General features: G+C 31.9%; 1 protein-coding gene across 1 annotated transcript in view; it reads left to right on the top strand.

The window, feature by feature from the left end:
- Positions 1-23,735, top strand: part of LOC114335930 (uncharacterized) — a 67,964-nt gene that overhangs the window by 724 nt on the left and 43,505 nt on the right. The gene's annotated exons all lie outside the window — the stretch shown is intronic.

Here is a 23,735-nt window from a genome sequence, read left to right as displayed (position 1 = left end):
TTTTTTTGTTCCATGACATCTCGTAACGCGAAAGCTTCTAACCCGTCAAATGGTAATGGACAGGTCGTAACGGCGACGCTTCGTAACGGCGACAGTTCGTAACTATACATATTCGTAACGGCACAATTCGTAACGCCAATATTTCTTTTTACAAATTTAGTATTACTGAATTTATACAAAAATGCATTTTGCATACATTCCTATAAAGGTAATGGTATTTTTTAAGGGTTCTTATTTTTAAATATATTTCACACACATTTTTGTATAAATATATTCTTATTAATATGGCAACTAAAGAATTTTTTTTTAATTTTTATTTTGAATCACTCTAAAGTAGTAAAACTAAGAGTAAAAAGTAATGAAACAAATAATAGGAGTTACTAAGGTACCAAGGATATTATAAGGATAATAACGCTTGAGGTCAATGGTGTATATCCCGAGGACCTTTGGCCCGAGGGATGTACGTTGACCGAAAGCGTTATTATCCATAATACCCGTGGTGCCTTCAACGTTTAATATCCGACTAAATATTCTTTATATGCAAAAAAATTGAAAGAATTTTGAATTAATTGGTTTTCAAATAAGTACATTTACCAGCCATAGTCGTAACGTAATTGTGGTAACCATAGTTTTACTTAGGTTGTTATTTGTTAACTTGACAATATTTAACTAGTTATTTAAATTTAATATTATTTAATATATTTTACTAGGGTGTTGCTTTAAAATATAACGCCCTAGGGAAACATATCATATTTAACTGACTGAAATCATGTTATTATTGGTCAAATAATATACCAGTCGGACATTAAATAAATTAATAATAATGTGGACACATGGTAGTCATCGTTGACCTAAGATGGTTCATTGGGTCCTCGGGTAGAGTATCACCATGTTCCCAGAGGTTATATCCATGAACATCGGCGTTTAGCCTTTACAATATTATTTTCACACAATGTAGATTGATTTATAATCACAACCATTTTTTGGTTCTGGGGCTATTTTGCAAGTACTCAAATTCACTGATGATGGACCGATAGGTTCGAAAACGTTCTGATGAACACATTTTATTCAATCCATTTGGATTTTTAAAAATTTTAGTAAATATACCTTTTACATAGAAGTGGTTTTACTTCATGTTCCAGTTAGTTTAACTATAAGGTATACAACCAACCCAGGGAACTACCCCTTTTAGTTAATAATAATGTATTTTTTCTACGACCGTTTAGTAATGTGCTCATTATTCGCTATTTTTGAATAGATAATAACACCTATTACTTTACCCGTGAGTAATAGTTCATTACTCACGGGCTGAAGTTACTACCTGGTCATTACTCACGGGCTGAAGTTAGGTTTAAGTGGCGAATATCACTTTTAATATTAGTCTTATATAAACTGCAAATAAAATTACTGACAGTAAAATTACTTGTTTATTTAACAAAATATTTATTGTAATTATTTATATCAATAATTAACTTCCGACAAATTTTTAAAGGATTTTTAACTGGAACAATGCGTCCGTATATTTTTTACTTTTATACTTTGTTTACTATTATGAATTTTGACATTTACCATTTTCAATGACAGTGACGTTAGCGTATTTGCTGTGTTTATTGGAATTTAAAACTTATATTGTGTTTATTTTATAAAGTTATCTTGTGATATATATTTTAAATATAACATATTATATATAGTAATATTCTTATATTATATATACGTTAAATATAAATGTGCATTATAACTTTTTAAATACGTCCACCGACAATAGCCATTTCCTGTTTATTACAATTACAGGAGGTACAAATTTATACTCATAATTTTTCGGAAATGCATATAACTTGAATTGACTATTTATTTCTTGTTGTGTCTTTTACAATAGGTACATAATTAAGACAGCATTGCTAATTAATAGTAAGCAACCAATTAGGTATTCAGCCGTGTACTATTGGTAAATAAAATTGTAAAAAAATATTTTTGTAAATTATAATTTTAATCTCGAGTAGTTGATAATTATATTCTTTTACTAATTAAAATAAAGAAGGTCGTAGAAAAAGTATAGTATTCTACTTGCATGTAATGACTATTACATGCTCGTTGAATAATATACTATACTATAACAATTACCTCGACACCGTAAGGTACAAGAGGACGGCTTAAGTAAGTAAGTACTATAACAATTAATACAATTTACAGTATTGATATTAGGAATTGTACCGTTACGAACATGTATAGTTACGAATTATCCGTTACCGTTTGTGCGATTACGAACTGTCGCATTACGAGATGTCTTGTCACGATATTTTTGGCTACTAATAACGAATTTCGAGAGTGGCTTTCGATCCGAGAGGTCTAGAAATTGTTATAAATAATTTAATTGTTTACCTATAAGACCTTAGGTCGTAAATTAAAAGAAAATGTTTTTCGAATAAAGTTTCCTAATAAAAAACCAAGAAAATAATGATAATATAATAAATAATTATAATAATCCAATAATTAGAACTCAGGATATTGTAAAATTAGTGCATAATGCAAATTGAAAATTGAAAAATATGTATTTTTTTAAGATTTTTCGATTGCAACTCGGCTTTTACGCATGGGAATGGGCTTTATAAACTATAATATTCTATGAACTAAGCCAAAGCTTAGTTCATAGACTTTCAAACAAAGTTTATTAAATTACTTTATCCTTATTTGCATTATAGTTATTTTCCTAACAAGTGCAGAAAGTCATACTTTTCCGCACGCGACTGCAGTTTGCCGAACGACGCGAAGCGGGAGTTACATTATTAAAAATAGAAAATCTACGGTTTTGTTTTGATTTAAATTTGTCTCCTGCCATCCCCCGATAGTACTATTTTTAGGTCTACCCGTTGTCAAGGAGCCTCTGCAGAAGGCAAATTTACACCAACACGTCCGTAGTTTCTCGGTATAAAATAAAACTATTTATATCGCAGTATGGTTAGAACGCCTTCTAACGGGGAATAAGTGAAATGAATGTCGATTCGATTCAAATTTTCTGTTTAACCCAGGTATGACAATACCAAAAGGCACCGCTAGGAAAATATTCCAATTAGCGGTTCAGAGAACCTGAATATTTTCATAGCTGTGGCTTTTGGTATTGTCAAACCTGGGTTAAACAGAAAACTTGAATCGAGTCGACATTCATTTCACTTATTCCCCGTTAGAGGGCGTTCTAACCATACTGCGGTATAAATAGTTTTATTTTATACCAGAGCCTCCTTGACAACGGGTAGACCTAGAAATAGTACTATCGGGGGATGGCAGGAGACAAATTTAAATCAAAACGAAACCGTAGATTTTCTATTTTTAATAATAAATAGAATTCAATAGAAAGTCAAAAATTTAACGGTTATTTAAATCTTTCACACATGATCTTAAATCATTTTTCTGGAGTAATTTAATCTACTTTTAAAAGATTATTTCTTCGTTTCTTCATTGTCTTAAATTTATAACTAGATTTATATTCTAGGCGCAAGCTTAGTCACCGTGGTCTTTTCAATTCTGATGGGCAAACCCAAGTATTATTAATCTTATATTAATATCTGTATCTTTGGGTTCCATGACATCTCGTAACGCGACAGTTCGTAACCCGACAAATGGTAACGGCGTAAGTTCGTAATGGCGACACTTCGTAACGGTGACAGTTCGTAACTATATATTCGTGACGGTACAATTCGTAACGCCAACATCTTTTTTACAAATTTAGTATTACTGGATTTATATAAAAATGCATTTTGCACATATTCCTATACTCAGGATAATTAATTTTTTAAGGTCACTTCTTTTTAAATATATTTCACATACATTTATGCATATATTCTTGTTAATACGACAACTAAATATTTTTTTCAATGTATATCTTGAATTATCACTTTAAAGTAGTAAAACTAAGTGTAAAAAATAATGAAACAACTAAAACAGTTCAATAATATTGTATTTACTATACAGGGTGATTCATTAAGAATGTCCAATCTCTGAGTTGTAGATTCTAGACCTCAAAATATTAAGATTTAACCCAAATCACTTATATAAAATGGGCCTCGTTACTGAGTTACAAGGTGTTCTATTTAAAAATTTAATAAATATTTTTACCCAGTACATTAAAACTATTTGACATCTCCTTGTCATACTTTGCATAAAGTGTAGTTGCCGTACACCCTACTAAATTATGATAAACAAACGTTTCTGGCTACTACCAGAGGCGTACGACAGGGGACAGTGCATGGTTTACCCTTCCCAAATTATACGCCACTGGCGAAATTGCTATTTTAGCACAATATTTCGATTTTCCAGTACTTTCTATGTAAATAATGAAATGAAAACTCATTGAAAATGAAACTACAGCTACTTTGATTAATGTATTGTGCCCCTTCATTTTTAACTTCAAATATCTCGAAAACTAATGATTTAATCGATACTAATGATGAGTATATTATTTGCACAGAAAGTATTGGAGAATGGAAGAGCACAAACATTCAATTAATATCCACACAAAAATGGGAAAAGTACTATGGGGAACTACTGACAGAAAATAGGGACGAATACTTAACTCAATCACCAACAGAGGTTAACATTGAAGGAGAAGATATAACAATACAAGTGACAGAAATTATAAAAGCTATAAAAGAACTGAAAAACGGTAGGTCTCCAGGACCAGGCGATATCCCAGCCGAACTAATAAAATGTGGATCACAAAAATTGTTTGAAACCGTCACTTGGTGCATAAATCAATTTATAAATGGTTCTCCCATACCCGACGAGTGGAAAATTGCTTATATTTCGTCGATCCATAAGAAAGGAGATAAGCTTAAATGTGAAAACTATAGAGGGATATCAGTGACTAGTACATTCAGCCGTTTGTATGGACGAATAATTAGAGACCGCATTGAGAAGGAGTACAAAGACCAAGAGGAAGAAGAACAATCCGGTTTTCGAACAGGAAGAAGCTGTACTGATAATATCTTCTGCCTCAAACAACTAATAGAAAAAAAATTAAGCACAAATCAAGAAGCCCACCTCATGTTTATTGACTTGCAGAAGGCGTACGATACAGTTCCTGTAAACAAACTCTGGAACGTGTTACGACAGACGAATATTAGTGTCACCTTAATAAAAGCCTTAAGAAATTTGTATGAAGGGTCAACATCACAAATAAAAACTGGAAACAGATTATCGCAAAGCTTCCTGGTTAATAAAGGTCTACGTCAGGGGTGTTGTGTATCACCGACCTTATTTAAAATATATGTTGCAAAAGCATTGAAAGAGTGGAAACGAAAATGCAGAGGCATGGGCGTAGACCTTGGAGAGATTTGCTTATATACATTGCAGTTTGCTGATGACCAGGTTGTTATAGCAAACGATAAAGATGATTTAGAGTACATGGCAAGGAAATTACAAGAAGAATATAGAAAGTGGGGACTAGAAATTAATACAGAAAAAACAAAATACCTGCCAATAGGTACCGAACTATCGAACATCACATTAGAAAATAATGAAATCATCATGCCCTGCGACCATTACACATATCTAGGAATCGTTTTTGACACAACGGGGAAAGATGATGAAGAAATAAAGAGAAGAATAACACAATCCAGAAAAACAATAGGTTGTCTAAACAGCGTACTGTGGAATCATGAAATAGGAAAAAGAAGAAAACACAATATCTACGAATCTCTTATTAAAAGCAGTCTATTGTACGGAGCAGAAACTTGGCGGATAACCGAAAACAACAGAAGACAACTGGAGGCAGTAGAAATGGACGCTTTTAGAAGATCAGTAGGAGTGTCACGCAGAGAGAGAATACGTAATGATGAGATAAGACAGCGAATGGGGGTTGACGGCTCTCTAACAACAGACATAGAAAGAAAACAGCTGATATGGTACGGACACGTCCAGAGGATGGATAACTCAAGACTCCCTAAAATAATTATGCAATGGGTACCACCAAACCGCAGAAAGAGAGGAAGACCCAAGAAATCTTGGAGAGAGGGAGTAACGAAGGCGATGAGCGCAAGAGATCTTAGAGAGGGCCAATGGGATGATAGAGTGTCATGGAAATTAGGCATCGGACAACGTCGCAAGACGTTTTAAAACCGATTGATAGATAGATAGTATTGGAGAATCTAAAAATTATGCTGAAATGGCATTTCCATCAGTGGCGTAGAATTTGGGAAGGTTCAACCATTCATTTTCCTCTGTACGCCTCTGGTAGTAGCCAGAAACGTTTATTTAACATAAATTAGTAAGGCGTGCAGTACCTACACTTTTTAGCAAGTATGATACGGCCATTTCAAATACTTTTAAAGTACTGGGTACAAATAATTTTTAAAGTTTTAAATCAAACATCCCTATCACATAAATATTAAATATTTGTATCCAGTATTTTAAAAGTATTTGATATATCCTTATCATACTTAGCAGAAAGTGTAGACACTGTACAACCTACTAAAATATGTTAAATAAACCTTTCTGGCTAGTACCAGAGGCGTACGACAGGAGGAAGTGGATGGTTGACCCTTCCCACATTCTACGCCACTGGCGGAATTAGTATTTTAGTACAATTTTTACATTCTCCAATACTTTCTATGCAAATAATATACTCTTCATCCGTACCGATAAAATCATTAGTTTTCGAGATATTTGAAGTTAAAAATGAAGGGGCACAATACATTAATCAAAATAGCTATGCCGTTTCATTTTCAACTTCAAATATCTCGAAAACTAATGACTTTATCGTTACGAATGAAGAGTACATTATTTAAACAGAAAGTATTGGAGAATCGAAATATTGTGCTAAAATAGCAATTCCGCTAGTGGCGTAGAATTCGGGAAGGGTCAACCATTCACTTTCCCCTGTCGTACGCCTCTGGTAGTAGCCAGAAAAGTTTATTTATCACAATTTAGTAGGACGTACAGTACCTATATTTTCTGCCAAGTATGACAAGGATATGTCAAATAGTTTTAAAGCCCTGGGTAAAAATAGTTATTAATTTTTTAAATAAAACACCCTGTAACTCAGTAACGAGCCGCATTTTATTTAAATGATTAGGGATAAATCTTAATATTTTGAGGTCTAGAATCTACATCTCAAAGATTGGACATTCTTAATGAATCACCCTGTATAGACAAAGCGAAAACGGCGGGTTCGTTGGGAAAAATATTCCCATGTTTTTTTGCATAATCACATTCGTGAGACAGCCCAGAATAAGGTTCAAGAAGTCGCCCACGCAAAAAGTGGTCCAAATTTTTTTTAACAATTTTTTTTAATCAAATTGCAAAAATTAAAATTTTCGTCCCGGACAAATCTTTTTTGGTTTCTTTGAACCATTCTGAAGGTCTGTTATATTTTTTCTCTAAAGTTAATCGTTTTCGAGTTATAAGCAATTTAAAATTTGAAAAACGCGAAAATGGCCATTTTCAGGGCTTAATAACTCGGTTAAAAGTTATTATTATGAAAGTCAGAAAGTGACTTAATCAAAATCTAAAGCCCCCCTACAAGCAGAGGCGGCTTTACCTATTGTGCAGGGTGTGCGGTGCACACGGGCGCCGGGATGTCAGGGGGCGCCAAGCGCCAAAGAGCGGGTCCTTTACTTTGTTTCAACATAAAATATAATTTTTTTTTATTATGAGGCGTAAGATGAATCAGTAACTGACGTGAAAATACATTTTAAAGTAAACTCTTACTATTACCTATTAGATACCTCAATTACTAAGTTTGACGAACGCTTCGAACTTTTAAAGCAAAATAATGACACTTTTTCGTTCCTTCAAAAATTAAAACGCTGGAAGAATTTAGAGTTAGATACAAAAAGAGCATATTGTTCTAATTTAGAAAATAAATTGTGTCATGTTGGCTCTTCAGACGTAGATAGGTTTGAACTCTTTAATGAAATAGAATTATTACCAATATTTATCGATGATTCTACTACACCTTTGGATATTTTAAATTCTTCTTTAAGTGCCATCTCCGCGACGGAGGTCGGCAAGCGTCATAGCTATTCGGATTTTAGAGACGGCTGCTCTGAAAAGTCTATTTGATGTACATCCGTACCATTCTCTCATATTGCGCAGCCACGATATTCTGAGTCTCCCTATGCTTATTTTTCCTTGAATCTTTTCTTTCATAATCAATTGGAGCAAGTTGTATCCCTCTCCACGTGTAATATGTCCGAGATATTCCAATTTTCTTGTTTTGATGGTATGGTATTTAAGATTTCCATTTCTTTATTCATCTTTCTCAGAACCTCTTTATTTGTAACGTGTTCTGTCCACGATATTTTCAGAATTCTTCTATACACCCATAGCTCGACTGATTCTAGTTTTTCATTGATGCAGCATTCAAGTTCCAGCTTCATTTTGAATTACTTGTATACAAATAAATTACATTCAGTGTTCCCAAATTTGTTTACTGCTCTTAGAATTTACCTCAAATTACCAGTGACAGTAGCGCACAGTGAAAAATTAAAAATTATCCAAGGTCAACATTGTCGCAAAGTCGATTGACAAATTTCTCACTAGTAAGTATTAAATATGAAATAAAAATTGAAGTAAGTGATATTATTTCAAGATTTTGCTAATGCAAAAGCACGAAAAGTATCTTTTTTATAATTATATATTGTAGTAAGTGCCTCTGTGCGTCTGTTAATAATTCTTTAATAAATTATTATTTTTTTAAATAATCACAAAGTTGTTCTTTTTAATTCATCTAAAAAATTCCATCCTAAAAGTACTATTTACTCGTGTACTCACACCTGTCAAATTTCCTCAACCAACTTTCCTTTATACCTCATAGATAGAAAAGTTCATTTTTAATTAAATATTTTGGACAGATTTGGGTAGGTTCTTCTGACGCCGTGAGTACCTATTCATTCCTCACATAATTTAATATTGCACTATTTCCATCTGGATTTTTGTTTACATTATAAGCGTACATAATACCCTCTAATACTCTCTGTACTATTAGTACAGGTACTAGGTATTATAGGTACTTATTCAACTATTCCATTTTGACTGCGCGTCGACCAAGGGGCGCCAGTGCATCGACTGCACACGGGCGCTACATTGGCTAGAGCCGCCACTGCCTACAAGATCCTCAAGAAATTTTTGTCATTATTTATTACTAAATGCTTGTGTCCACTTGTGCATCTTACTCGCACTCACATTTACAGCCGCGTCAATACAATCTAACCGCTCATTGTTATTAATTAAAAATAACAGCTAAGTAATAAATTAATGACACAGATTTCTTCAGGATCATGTAGCGGAGGTTTTAAACTTTTGTTTAGTCACTTTCTGACTTTCATAGTAATAATTTTTAACCTAGTTATTAAGCCTTAGAAATGGCAATTTTCGCGTTTTTCAAATTTTAAATTGCTTATTACTCGAAAAAGTTCAACTTATTAAAATAAGTTGCTTATTACAACAGAAAAATGATAAAAAATCTAAAAAAAATTTGTCCGAGCCAAAAATATTAATTTTTGCAATTTGATTAAAAAAAATTGTTCAAAAAAATTTTGGACCACTTTTCGCGTGGGCGACTTCTTGAACCTTATTCTGGGGTGTCTCACGAATGTGATTATGCAATAAAAATCTGATGGGAATATTTTTCCCAACAATTTACATTACGAGATTATATTTATTTTAAGACAACTTTCAAAATCTATTTCTCCACGAAATATGAAATGTGCCATAAATGTTTATGTAACTGTAACGATTGTACCGTTACGAATATGTATAGTTACGAACTTAAGCCTTGTCCGTTACCATTTTTGAGGATACGAATGATTGGGGTACTGATTACGAATTGCAAGGGGGGAAATCGATCCGAGTTTTCAAAAAATTGTTATATACAATTTAACTGTTTTATTGATTGATTTTTGAAGTGAAAACTTCTTTAGGCCCTTTGTGCGATTTTTGGATAGGCGAAAAAGCATTGAATTCGCGACCGTCATCGCGACCGTCATTCCGACCGTCATCGCTTATGCTATATATCAGCGTTTCCCAAATAGTGGGTCGCGACCCGGTACCGGGCCACGAAAGCAAAATGCCGGGTCACCGAACTATTTAAAGACAGTTTTCATGATGTCAATTGGTAGTACAAGAGAAGGTGGAAGCTGCAACAAAAGAAAACTTAATTTGTGGACACGTTGCAAGGAAGCAGGAAATTACTAAGCTTTTTCAAAGCTAACAGAACTACAAAAAGAGTATACGAATCCATTGCTGAATGAGATTTCAGCGGCTTTCAAGGAACACCTGCTAGGACTGGAGGCAAATCTAAAGGAATAATTTCTCCCCATCCAGAACTAAAAAACATGGATAAAGAATCCATTTACAATGAAGGTAGAATCCGAGACAGAACTTCCGGATTTAGATATTGAGTCAGTAATTGAACTGTCATGTGATAGGGCACTCAAAGACATATCTGACAAAATACTACTGATAGATTTTTGGCTGTCTTTCCGACAGGAATACCCAGTTTTGGCAGAAAAAGAGATAAAGTTTCTGATTCGTTTTGTTACGACCTATAAGAGTGAGGCGGGGTTTTCAACACTGGTTTTCTCAAAAATAAATATAGGAACCATTTGAAAGTCGAACCAGACCTGATGATAAAATTAATATATTTTCCTCCAAACGTCAAGTTTTTAGTTAACCAGAAACAACTGCATACTTCTCATTAATAAAGTATTTGATTATTATTTTGTATTATTAAATTTTTGTTTGAGCTAATGATTCTTTATTAGAATATATAAAAATATAATAAATATTTAAATATATTTTCTTGTACACACACACCAGAGTATGCAAAAAAAATTAGTGGGTCACCAAGGATAAGCACATAAATAACCGGGCCACGGAAAAATAAGTTTGGGAAACGCTGCTATATATTATTTGTATGCATATACAAATTGTATAAAGTATTTAAATTTGAAATAAATGTAAAACCTATTTTACGATGGGGAAAAAGAATTTATTTCGCGACCGTCATCACGACCGTCATCGCGACCGTCATCTCTTCAGCGAAATTTATTTTGTACATATCTATATTATGTATATGTATAAATAAATTGTATAGAAGTATTTAAATGTAAAATAAATGTAAAACTAATTTTTGGATAGGGAAAAAGGATTTATTTCGCAAACGTCATCGCGACCATCATTCCTTCGACGAAATAAATTTTGTATGTATATTTATTGAAGTGAAAACTTCTTTAGGGACTTTGTGCACTATTTGGATGGGAAAAGGTATTAAATTGGCAACCGTCATCGCTTCGAAGAAATAAATTTTTGAAGTGAAAACTTCTTGAGGGACCTTTTGCACTTTTTTGGATGGGGAAAAATATTAAATTAGCGACCGTCATCGCTTCGATGTAATACATTTTTGAAGTGAAAACTTCTTTAGGGACGTTGTGCACTTTTTGGTTGAGAAAAAGTTAAAAATTAGCGACCGTCATCTCTTCGACCAAATAAATATTTGAAGTGAAAACTTCTTGAGGGACGTTTGCACCTTTTGGATGGAAAAAAGTATTAAGTTAGCGAACGTCATTGCTTCGATCAATAAATTTTTGAAGTGAACATTTCTTTAGGGACGTTGTGCACATTTTGGATGGGGGAAAAGTATTCAATTAGGGACCGTCATCGCTTCGACGAAATAAAGTTTTGAAGTTAAAACTTTTTTAGGGACGTTGTACACTTTTTGGATGGGAGACAGTATTAAATTAGCGACTGTCATCGCTTCGACGAAATAAGTATTTGAAGTAAAAACTTCTTGAGGGACGTTTTGGATGGGGATAATGTATTAAATTAGCCACCGTCATCGCGACCATCATCGCTTCGACGAAATAAATATTTGAAGTGAAAAGTTCTTGGGGGACGTTGTGCACTTTTTGGATGGGGAAAAAGTATTAAATTAGCGACCTTCATCGCTTCGACGAAATCAATTTTGAAGTGAAAATTTCTTTAGGGACGTTGTGCACTTTTTGGATGGGGGAAAAGTATTGAATTAGGGAACCTCATCGCTTTAATCAATACATTTTTGGAGTGAAAACTTCTTGAGGGACATTGTGCACTTTTTGGATGGGGAAAATGATTAAATTAGCCACCGTCATCGCTTCGACGAAATAAATATTTGAAGTGAAAACTTCTTGAGGGACGTTGTGCACTTTTTGGAGGGGAAAAAGGATTAAATTAGCGACCGTCATCGCTTCGACGAAATAAATTTTTTAATTGAAAATTTCTTTAGTGACGTTGTGCATTTTTTGGATAAGGGAAAAGTGTTGGATTAGGGACAGTCATCGCAACCGTCATCGCTTCGACGAAATAAATTTTTGAATTGAAAATTTCTTTAGGGATGTTGTGCGCTTTTTGGATGGGAAAAAGTATTAAATTAGCGACCGTCATCGCTTCGACGAAATAAGTATTTGAAGTAAAAACTTCTCGAGGGACGTTTTGGATGGAGAAAACGTATTAAATTAGCGACCGTCACCGTTTCGACGAAATAAATTTTGTAATTGAAAATTCCTTTAGTTCTCTGACTATGAATATCGAATTACTGATTACGAATACTAATCTCCAAGAATTTCGCTACGTTTTTAAAACGATACACTCATACAGGAAGTATTAAATGAGTTAAAATGTACCTATTCTACAAATATACAAACGTGTTAAAAGTAGTACATGTTCTTTCGATAGTACTAATCTTGATCATATTGATATCGAGTCGAATGGAGTATCGCAAACTAAAGTGTATTGTAAATGTAACTTTGTAACCTATTGGATTAAAAAAACCGAAAACCGGTTTTCCAAAAACCGTTTTTTTTTGGCCGGTTAAAAAAGCCAGGTTAAACCGTAAGCAAAAAAAACCGGTATAACCGAAAACCGGTGTTTTTATCAAAAACCGCCATCCCTATATTATACAATGAGCATTTAATGATGGTCATTATGAAGCGAGTATGAGAAATACGAAGTGAGCCGCCTAGCGGTGAGTTTCATATAGAGTACGAGCTTTATAATGATAAATAAATGTAAGTTGTATACACGATTTTTTCTATGATCATTCACAACAAAAAATATATTCAAATTTATTAATTTTGGAACGCAAACAAATTAAGTAGTTTGTCAGTTTGACAGTTTGCTTATATATTGAGAACTGTCAAAGCGTATGTTTTTGAGTCGCCATTGGTCACTGCGTGTGTGCCACCTTTATCGCGAATGTCATATCGCGATTCTATTGGTTAAAAATCTGTATCATAATGAAGTTCATTATGATACAGGTAGTGACATCATAATTTTATTGATATATTATAGTATGAGAATAGAAAAACTTATTATAAATTCGATAAAAGAAATAATAATAAAAAAATTGATAAACTTATTTGTTTAAACAAAATAAAATTTTAAACATGCGTAAAATAAAGTGGGATAAATGATTGGGCAAATACATATCGTACAGTTGGGTCCATGATTCTTTACCCGTGTGTCATCATTTAAAGCATACGAAAGTAGAAAATCTATAGGGCTTTTCATCGATTGTTATTTGTTTCGAGCTTCTGTCATATGTTGTATAATCTGTGCATAATGATGATATACGCTGTGAGCTCGTACGTAGAGGAGATATTTACAAATTGGCGAGAGCCAGTAGTGGCAAGTCTGTAAACGTTTACCGGAAATTTGACATAAATGTCAAAGTGACTAATTTAAAATTAAAATTAAAAACATTAATTATAAAAAATATTAGTTGGTCAAAGCTGTGGTATATATTTTTACCTTAAATATACTTACGTTTTAAATACTGAATTTAAGTTTTTTTAATGTTCCGTAATATGTAATTATCTATTAATCTTAGCGCCATCTACACGATAATTGTGAAAGTATCCAAAGTAAGAAATTCATATTTTATCAATAGAACGTCAAAATGATTAGCAAAATCTTAAAAAAATCGATTACAATTTTAATTACTTTTTTGCGTTGTAAATATTAATCGATAACAATTAAATAATAAATTTAAAAATTACCGGTGAAAGTTGAATTAGTAGTCCGCTAGGAGCGACACCAGCGAAGCTTAGAGCGTATACACGGATTACACGACATATGACAGAAGCTCGAAACAAATGACTATGAATGAAAAGCCCTATTCCAGGCAACAACAAGTGACAGAAAGTGGCTACTATTCCGATCACGGATTATAGTAAAAAATTGGACGTTATCAAATAAACGAAATGTGAAATGATAGTTTTGCTTTAAAATGTTAATGCAGAGTTACGGCTACATTTGAAGTAGCTTAATAAATCCTTTTAATAACATTAGTGTAAGTAAATATTTGTTCTAATATAAATATTTGACAATAAAATATTTTCTTTTTGTTATTTATTTTACTTTTACGTAAACTTGAGCAAAACCATTCCTTAACTGTGAATGATGTTAACTTTGTATGAAATTAACGGAAAAATAGAATACACTTACCTTAAAATTTCAATCTCCAATATAAAATTAGTAGTAGTAGTGAAAACAACTATTTGTGTAATATAAGTAACTTCTAAATGCAAAAAACAGGACAAAAACAGCAAAAAATCTAACGAACTGACAGTGACAAGTAAACAAACCAGAAACGTCACAAACAAATTGTATTTCTTCTTTCTTTCTCATAATCCTTAGTGCCCTTCAGGGCGTCGGATACAAATTCTACAAAAAGTATGTGTTTTATCTAGTCAGGTATTAATGACGTACGGATAAAGAACCCTGGACTCAAATGTATAATATGATTCAGATACATATTATATTAGTCCAGAAAGCCACAGCGCATCCGCTAGGAAAAATATTCTGATTCGGATTTTTTACACAATCTTACTCAAAAAGGACCCCTTTTAACAAATTTGCATGTTGCCAGGACCAAAAGTGGGTCAAAAATTTTTTAAACGTTTTTTTTGTTTTTTTCCTACAACTATTTTTTTGCATGGAACAAAGTTATTTTAGGTTTTTTGGATCATTCCAAACAGAAAAGGTCTTTAGTGACTTTTCTCTAAAGCTGATAGCTTTTGACATATAAGCGATTAAAAATTGAAAAATTGCGAAATCGGCCATTTTTAACCTTCAAAAACTATGTGAAAAACTTAAAATTTGAATGTTGCCAAGGTAGGTAGATATTCTTTAAACATCGATTGATGAAATCCCGAAGAGTTTTTTGCAATACAATATTCAAAACTTCTTTGTAAAACGATTTTGTTTAGTTAAATAGTTTGCGTCAAATATTTAGATGTTAATTTGATTGCCTTTTCTCCAATGCAAATGAATGAAAATTTGCAGACATATGCATTCGCGGGAACAATACACGAATAGTCAATAAAACTTTTTTTTATGTTTATTAATTGTTTAAATAAAAAAACGATTTTAATGAAAAAAGCTTAAATTCTCTTGTTTTTTACAATGTAAAAACTTGAAACTTTTACGGATTGTAGCTAATGATATGAACTATACATAATTTCACTTTTTACGTTAATTGTTTACGTTATGCTTCATAAATAAACAATCAATTTTTCAATTTGTTTGCCGATTCCGACTACTTTTCATGTTAGTATATCATAATATGTTTTATACATATTTTAATAAACATGACGATATTTTAATATTTGAAAAATGTAAGACTAAAAAGTAAAAAATAAAAAAATATGAAAAAAAAATTTTAAGAAACGCTTTTCTTTAGTTACGAGTGACTAAAATTAAAAATATTATAAAAAAATCAACTAAAAAGCAAAAAATAAAAAAAATTTAAAAAAATCTAACACATTCGTTAAAGAAAAGCGTGTTGCGAAAACCGTTTATTCGATGAAGACGCGCCACGCTTTTCTTTGACGAATGTGTTAGATTTTTTCAATTTTTTTTATTTTTTGCTTTTTAGTTGATTTTTTTATAGTATTTTTAATTTTAGTCACTCGTAACTAAGAAAAGCGTTTCTTAAAATTTTTTTTTTCATTTTTTTTTATTTTTTAATTGCTAATCAAGCGTGCGCGACACTATTTTCCACCGACAGTATGGTGAAAATGAAAGGAATAAATTCGTTATTTCGTAAACCGGCGACTTTAAGGAAAAAACCCGAAACAGGTCGATTTTTATTTTTAAGTTATGATATTGTGGCATATATGGTATACTAGTGACGTCATTTGTCTGGGCGTGATGACGTAATCGATGATTTTTTTAAATGAGAATAGGGGTCGTGTCGCAGCTCATTTGAAAGGTTCTTCAATTCTCTATTCAGTAATGTAAACATTTACATAATTATTTATACAGGGTGTCCAAAAAAAATTTATTAAATTAAATTATTTGACAAAAAAAGAAATAGAAGGACACCCTGTACAAATAATTATATAAATGTTTATATTACTGAATAGATAATTGAAGAACCTTTCAAATGAGCTAGCATACGACCCTTATTCTCATTTAAAAAAATCATCGATTACGTCATCACGCCCAGATGGATGACGTCACTAGTATACCATATATGCCACAATATCATAACTTAAAAATAAAAATCGAACTGTTTCGGGATTTTTCCTTAAAGTCGCCGGTTTACGAAATAACGAATTTATTCCTTTCATTTGCACCATACTGTCGGTGGAAAATAGTGTCGCGCACGCTTGATAAGCAATTAAAAAACAAAGGAGCTTTGAATATTGTATTGCAAAAAACTCTTCGGGATTTCATCAATCGATGTTTAAAGAATATCTACCTACCCTGGCAACATTCAAATTTTAAGTTTTTCACATAGTTTTTGAAGGTTAAAAATGGCCGATTTCGCAATTTTTCAATTTTTAATCGCTTATATGTCAAAAGCTATCAACTTTAGAGAAAAGTCACTAAAGATCTTTTCTGTTTGGAATGATCCAAAAAACCTAAAAAAACTTTGTTCCATGCAAAAAAAACAGTTTTAGGAAAAAAACAAAAAAAAAATGTTTGACCCACTTTTGGTCCTGGCAACATGCAAATTTGTTAAAAGGGGTCCTTTTTGAGTAAGATTGTGCAAACAATCCGAATCAGAATATTCCTAGCGGATGCGCAGTGGCTTTCTGGACTATTATATTATTTCTGAAGTTATTCTCCATATTCTATAATTTGGTGGATGCGATGGGTGTGAAAAGGTTTATAAAATCACAATGCAGAATAAATAATTATTTAATTCTTTATTTGATATAATGCCTTTTACATCCGAAGTCGTATTTTAAAATTTATTTTTAAAAATCCAGTAAACTATATTATAAACAAAACAAATTACCTATTTTAGTATTTTTAGCACTGTAAGGTTCCATGCTTGCACGATTTTTATTTGGTGATATCTCGTGTGGATTTGAAGATTCAAAATTAAGAATTCCTGAAGGTCCTTTACTTCTTATCTTCATTAAATAATTTGATGTCTGCATACTTGATAAGGTTTAGTTTTATATTATTTTTTTTTTCGGGTGTACGTCATGACTGGCATGTGCTAGTCCAGAGAAATAAATTTTTTTTCGTGACACATCGCCCTCCAGGCCGAAACCAAATTTTTTGAGTAGTATTGACATCTATATTAATAACTTATATGTTTCCTGCAGCCGACTTTGATGATATACATAGTTATAAACAAATGAAGATCAAAAAACGGTAAATTTTCGCTTTTTTCGTCTATTACTCAAAAGTGAAGCATTCTAAACAAATTTGAGAATAAGAAACTCATAAATCATATAAAAAAACTTTAATATGGCGTTCGCTGAATATGTCTATCCCTATTTGTTGCTTAGAAAATTGTAAAATAAGTCACAAATTTTGAGATTTTATAAATGTTCATAACTTATGTAAAAAATTAAGTTAGAACCTTCTTATTACACGGAATGCTGAGACTTCTTGTGCTTAAATTATATTTTTTTCAAAACAATTGGTCAAATAGTTTAAAAGTTATTTAATTTGTTTATCCCAAATTCATTTTTTTTGCAACACTGTAAGTCAGAAAATTATGAGGTTACAGCAATACTTCGGACAGTTTATGAAAGAAGAACATTTATACTATTAACTTAATAAAAAAAAATGACAAAAAGTAATTTTAAACAGTGTAAACTTATTTTGCAAAAACATGTCGATTTTTTTATTACTTATAAACAATTACAATAACTTTTTAACCGTTACCTGTAGAAAAATTATTTTTTTCATATTTAGAAAGACTGAATTTTTATACACATTTAGAAAGAAAAACAATTGTCCTAGGAGAATTAGGGACAAAGTTAGCCCCCCACTTTTTTTTCACATGTTCTTGCAAAATAATTTTGCAATATTTAGAATTATTTTTTGTTATTTTTTTTAATTAAATTAATAGTGTCAATCTTCTTCTTTCATAAACTATCCAAAGTATTACTGTAACTTCATCATTTTCTGACTTATATTGTTGCAAAAAAAATTTATTTGGGAAAAAGAAATTAAATAACTTTTAAACTATCTGACCGATTGCTTTGAAATTTAGGGCATAATTTAAGCACCAGAAGTCTCAGCATTTCGTGAAATAAGAAGGTTCTAAGTTAATTTTACATAAGTTATGAATATTTATAAAAACTCAAAATTTCTGATTTATTTTGCAATTTTCTAAGCAAATAATAGGGATATACATATTCAGCGACGCCATATTGAAGTTTTTTATACGATTTATGAGTTTCTTAGTCTCAAATTTGTTTAAAATGCTCAACTTTTTTGGTAATAGACGAAAAAAGCGAAAATTTACCGTTTTTTGATATTCATTTGTTCATAACTATGTATATCATCAAAATCGGCTGCAGGAACCATATACCTAGGTTATTATTGTAGATGTCCATACTACTAAAAAAATTTGGTTTCGGCCTGGAGGGGGTTGTGTCACCAACAGGATATTTTTTTTCCTGATTTTTCTGAACTATATGCATCAAATAAACTGATTGTTTGTAACCTTTCAATTTTTTCAGTAACGAATTAAAACATGTAATTTTTAAATAATCTTTCATTAATGGAGTGCAAATCACCAGTTAAAAATTTTCACTCCTGTATATATTTTCTCTACCTCAATTCTTTACTCCATCCAATTCATGTATCCTTCTTATCCCACTTCTTGACCGAAAGGTCGATATACATGTTGACCTAAACGATTGACCAAACATATTCACATGACCCCAAACAGCAGCTGTGAAGTTACTGGGTCTACGCTGTAAAGAATCCTTCATAGGCTTGGTTTTTACTTGAAACTTACAGGCGGCAGACATATAATGATTTAACTGTCTACAATACTGCGATACAGAAAGCAATTGGAAACCACTGCAGTCAATGTCCCAAAAAAGAAGCTCCATGACAAATTCAAATAATTTAAAATGAAATAAAAATGTATACCATTTTTATTCATCTGCAATGCGAAGGCAAAACTGTCTTATTTTTCACTTAGAACAGAGAGCGCAAACCAGCACTCTAAATCGACGATTTTCGACTCTATTTGGAGTCATCATCAGAGAGCCTTATGTTTGCTGTTCTCTGCCCCAAGTGACGAAACTCCGACAGCTTATCCCCGCATTGTAACTGACGTTTATGGAGTAGGTGTCTAACGACATCTGGTAACTGAAAGTCAAAGTTTTAAAGTTTTCAACCTACTATAAATATTAAAAATATTGAAAAATATTAAAATTATTTCTAAAAGACATTTAATAGAAAAATTATTGGACAATTTTCCTGGTAACACCTCCATGGCTTCTAGAAATTGCAAGCCAGATGGATGCTGAAGCGAAGAAGACAAGAGGGAATTAAAAAACTTACAATTCACGACCCCGTCTGTTCAGCTGGTAAATTCCAACGGAAAATCATCAAACCTACGCCTTTCTGATGATGACTCCAAATAGAGTCGAAAATCGTCGACTTAGAGTGCTGGTTTGCGCTCTCTGTTCTAAGTGAAAAATAAGACAATTTTGTCTTCGCATTGCAACTGAATAAAAATGGTATACATTTTTATTTCATTTTATATTGGTTTTACTCCTTTGAGTAACTAGGTCCATTCTCCGTTGGAATTTACCAGCTGAACAGACGGGGTCGTAAATTGTAAGTTTTTAAATTCCCTCTCGTCTTCTTCGCTTCAGCATCCATCTGGCTTGCAATTTTTAGAAGCCATGGAAGTGTTACCAGGAAAATGGTCCAATAAGTGTTCAATTAAACATCTTTTAGAAATATTATTAATATTTTTTAATATTTTTAATATTTCTACTAGGTTGAAAACTTTAAAACTTTGACTTTATAATATTTAAATCGGAGGAACCCCTAGCCCATTGGAGGAATATCTGAGACTCGGAGCTGTAGTATAATAATTATTATACTACAGCACCGATTATTAGGTATTTCTCCAACGGGATAGGGGTAAATAGAAATAAATCGTTATTAAATATAACATATTTCTAGGTACAATGTTATAGCCACTTTACAAGAAGCAACTAATTTCGCAATTAATTGCACAATTTCTTGTGGCAATAGAAATTGCATCGTGTCATACAAAAATTGCACAGAAAAACTGCAACTTCTTGCAGCAACTTCTTGCTGCAAGAAGTTGCAGCTAAATAGAACATGTCCTATTTTTCATGCAATTTTTTCTGAAATTTGGTTATATTTTTAGTAACTTTTAAGGCTACACTGTTTGTTTTTACTACATTGACATTCTGTCATCCTAAATTTAAAACTAACCAATTTTATAACAAAACTAAAGGAACTTTTTACCAATTTCACGCTTCACAGATAACATTATTCTGGTGGATAACTTTAATTATGCAACATAGGGATTAAAAAAACTATTTTCTGAGAAAGTAGAAATCTCAAAAAGGTACCACAAAAATGTATATTATAAAAATGTCATACAAGGACGCATTTCGGCTCTTACCGAGCCATCATCAGCTTGAAATACAGGAGCAAAGTCTAAAACTGTCCTACAATATAAAAAGGAAATTTTTAAGCATGTGGTGATCACGCCCACCTCGGCAAAGGAACTTACCAGACCAGGAAGGAGGAAGAATCTAATGGCTTACACTGTATTGGGTTCTTTAGGCTTCATTCTAAGTTATAAGTAGTGTATTAGACATTAAGGGTATAAATTCATTTTAAGATTTAAATGACTTCCTCTTTGAGAGAAACCATCTTGCGAACAGATCAGGGCCCTGATTCTAAATCAAATTTCGACACTAAACAAGTCGCTTTCAATATGGCGACGGTTGAAATGCGATTGTGCGAGCCTTGTGGATTTTAGTTGAACTAACGAAGTGATGTCATGAAATAGCGACTATCGAAATTAATAGCGACCAAGGTCCCTATACCATTTATGAACCTTGATCTATTTATGAACCTTGAATAGCGACTTTAAAAAGGGTGTTGATATTTATAATTTCGACATTTCGACTGTCGAAATTATTTGACACTGTTTGACACGGAGATGAATGAATGGCCAAAAGCGAGGTTAGGTTTAGTTTAGATGTGTTTTGTTTATTTCTTGCAAGGAAAACTAAAGCAAAAGGTATTATAATATAGCTGGGTTTAATTGAAATTTGCTTGTTTTGAGGAATTAGATAGAATAGTATTAAATTAGAAATATAATAATTGAGAATGTCCACAACATGAATCATCAACTCAATGAAAGATGTAAGGTAATAATCTGGGAAAATTAGTAAAAAACAAGAAAAATTAATTACCAGCTATTTTATTGCTGGACATGCTGAAATCAAATCTTAAGATTTCCTATATTAGTAATATAGCTGGGCAAAGTCCACAGAAAGTGTGCTATTTTGTTTATAAACAAATTAGCGCTCCGAAATCTTTTTTTTATTATTGCTCTATAACTCCGAAAATTTTAACTTTAAACCAAAACACTCACATAAAAATTGACAGTAATTTAATTCTGCACATTGATAATTTATTCCAATTTCCTTCGACGGAAATTTTCCTCGGAAAATTCGGGTTTTCCAAACAAAATCTTTAATTTTCAACTAAAATTTGAGGGAAGTAATTATTTATCAATAATTAAATAATTTGGTGACAGTGACAGAAATCTTTTTTGTTATAAGTGTCTTGAAGATATGAAAATTTGTATTTTTACAAAGAGGACCGGAATTAAAAGGTATCTAATGGTTCAAAGATTAAAATCCTGTTGTTTATAACTCTGTCGCAAATGCCGGTCAAATTTGATCGGTTATACCTGGAATCACTCCTCGCAATTCAATTTGTTTTTCTTCGAAAAGGACACAGAAGCCGTGCCCTTTTCAACAGCGTTAACTTAATTTAATTAAGTCTAATATTTTCTGAGGGGTTCTATTTGTTTATAAGCCAAAAAATTGTTTTTTTATAACATTCCTGAGACCGCTCAAATGGTCCAATTTCAATCCTGTAAGGTACGTTGAATAGGTATACATAGTGCTTTTTTATACGAAAATCATAGTTATTCTGGTGTATCATAATCTTTCTGGTTATTATTTCGACCGAAATTTTTTAATTAACATTTTAATTATTGCTAAACTATTGGTTAGATTGTCGCCGGTCTCCTGATATACAGAGAGGGGCTAAATTATGGAATAAATTCATTTTCTCTAAAATGGACGATTTTAGAGAAAAATCCCGAAACAGGTCGATTTTTATTTTTAAATTAAATTTCTTGGCATATATTTCAAACTAGTGACGTCATCCATCCGAGCGTGATGACGTAATCGATTATTTTTTTAAATAGGAATAGGGGTTCGTGTTGTAGCTCATTTACAAAGGCGTTCAATTCTCTATTCAGCATTATAAACATTAATATCATTATTTATACAGGGAGGCCAAAAAATTTTTTGAATTAAATTAATTGACGCAAGAAGAAGAATGCATGTAATTTATTTAACTCAAAATACATTCTATTGCTGTCAGAAAATAGAAAAAAATGTTTATTTTGCAAATAAACATTGCTTTTAGCTTAAATTAAATGTTCAAACTGCCAATAGGTAGGAGGGAGGCTGTTTGTGATTTAATTTAAGCGAAAAGAAATGCTTATTTGTGAAATAAACCTTTTCTTCTATTTTCTGACAGCAGTACAATGTATTTTGAGTTAAATAAATTACATACATTCTTCTTTTTGCGCCAATAATTTAATTCAAAAATTTTTTTTGGCAACCCTGTATAAATACCTAATGATAATAATGTTTATATTACTGAATAGAGAATTGAACGCCCTTTCAAATGACCTACCACACGACCCCTATTCCCATTAACAAAATTATCGATTACGTCATCACGCTCAGATGGATGACGTCACTAGTAAGAAATATATGCCAAAAAATTCTAATTTAAAAATAAAAATCGACCTCTTTCGGGATTTTGCTCCAAAATCGTCCGTTTTAAAGAAATGAATTTATTCCATAATTTAGCCCCTCTGTATAATCTACTATAATAAATCTTTCATGTCATCAATTATTTAATTATTGATAAATAATTAGGTACTTCCCTAAAATTTTAATTGAAAATTGCAGATTTTTTGGGAAAACTCGGATTTTCTGAGTAAAATTTTTGTTGAAGGAAATCGGAAAAAAAATAACTTTGTGCAGAACTAAATTACGGTGAATTTTTATTTGAGTGTTTTTGGCTCAAAGGAAAAATTTTAGGAGTTACAGACCACTAATTGAAAAATAAAGAAGATTTAGAAGTGCTAATTTGTTTATAAATAAAATAACACACTTTCTGCGGACTTGTCA

This window comes from Diabrotica virgifera, chromosome 1, assembly GCF_917563875.1.
Source record: "Diabrotica virgifera virgifera chromosome 1, PGI_DIABVI_V3a".
Lineage (NCBI taxonomy): Eukaryota > Metazoa > Arthropoda > Insecta > Coleoptera > Chrysomelidae > Diabrotica > Diabrotica virgifera.
The sequence above is the reverse complement of the archived record's forward strand: the minus strand, read 5'-3'. Positions and strand labels throughout refer to the sequence as shown.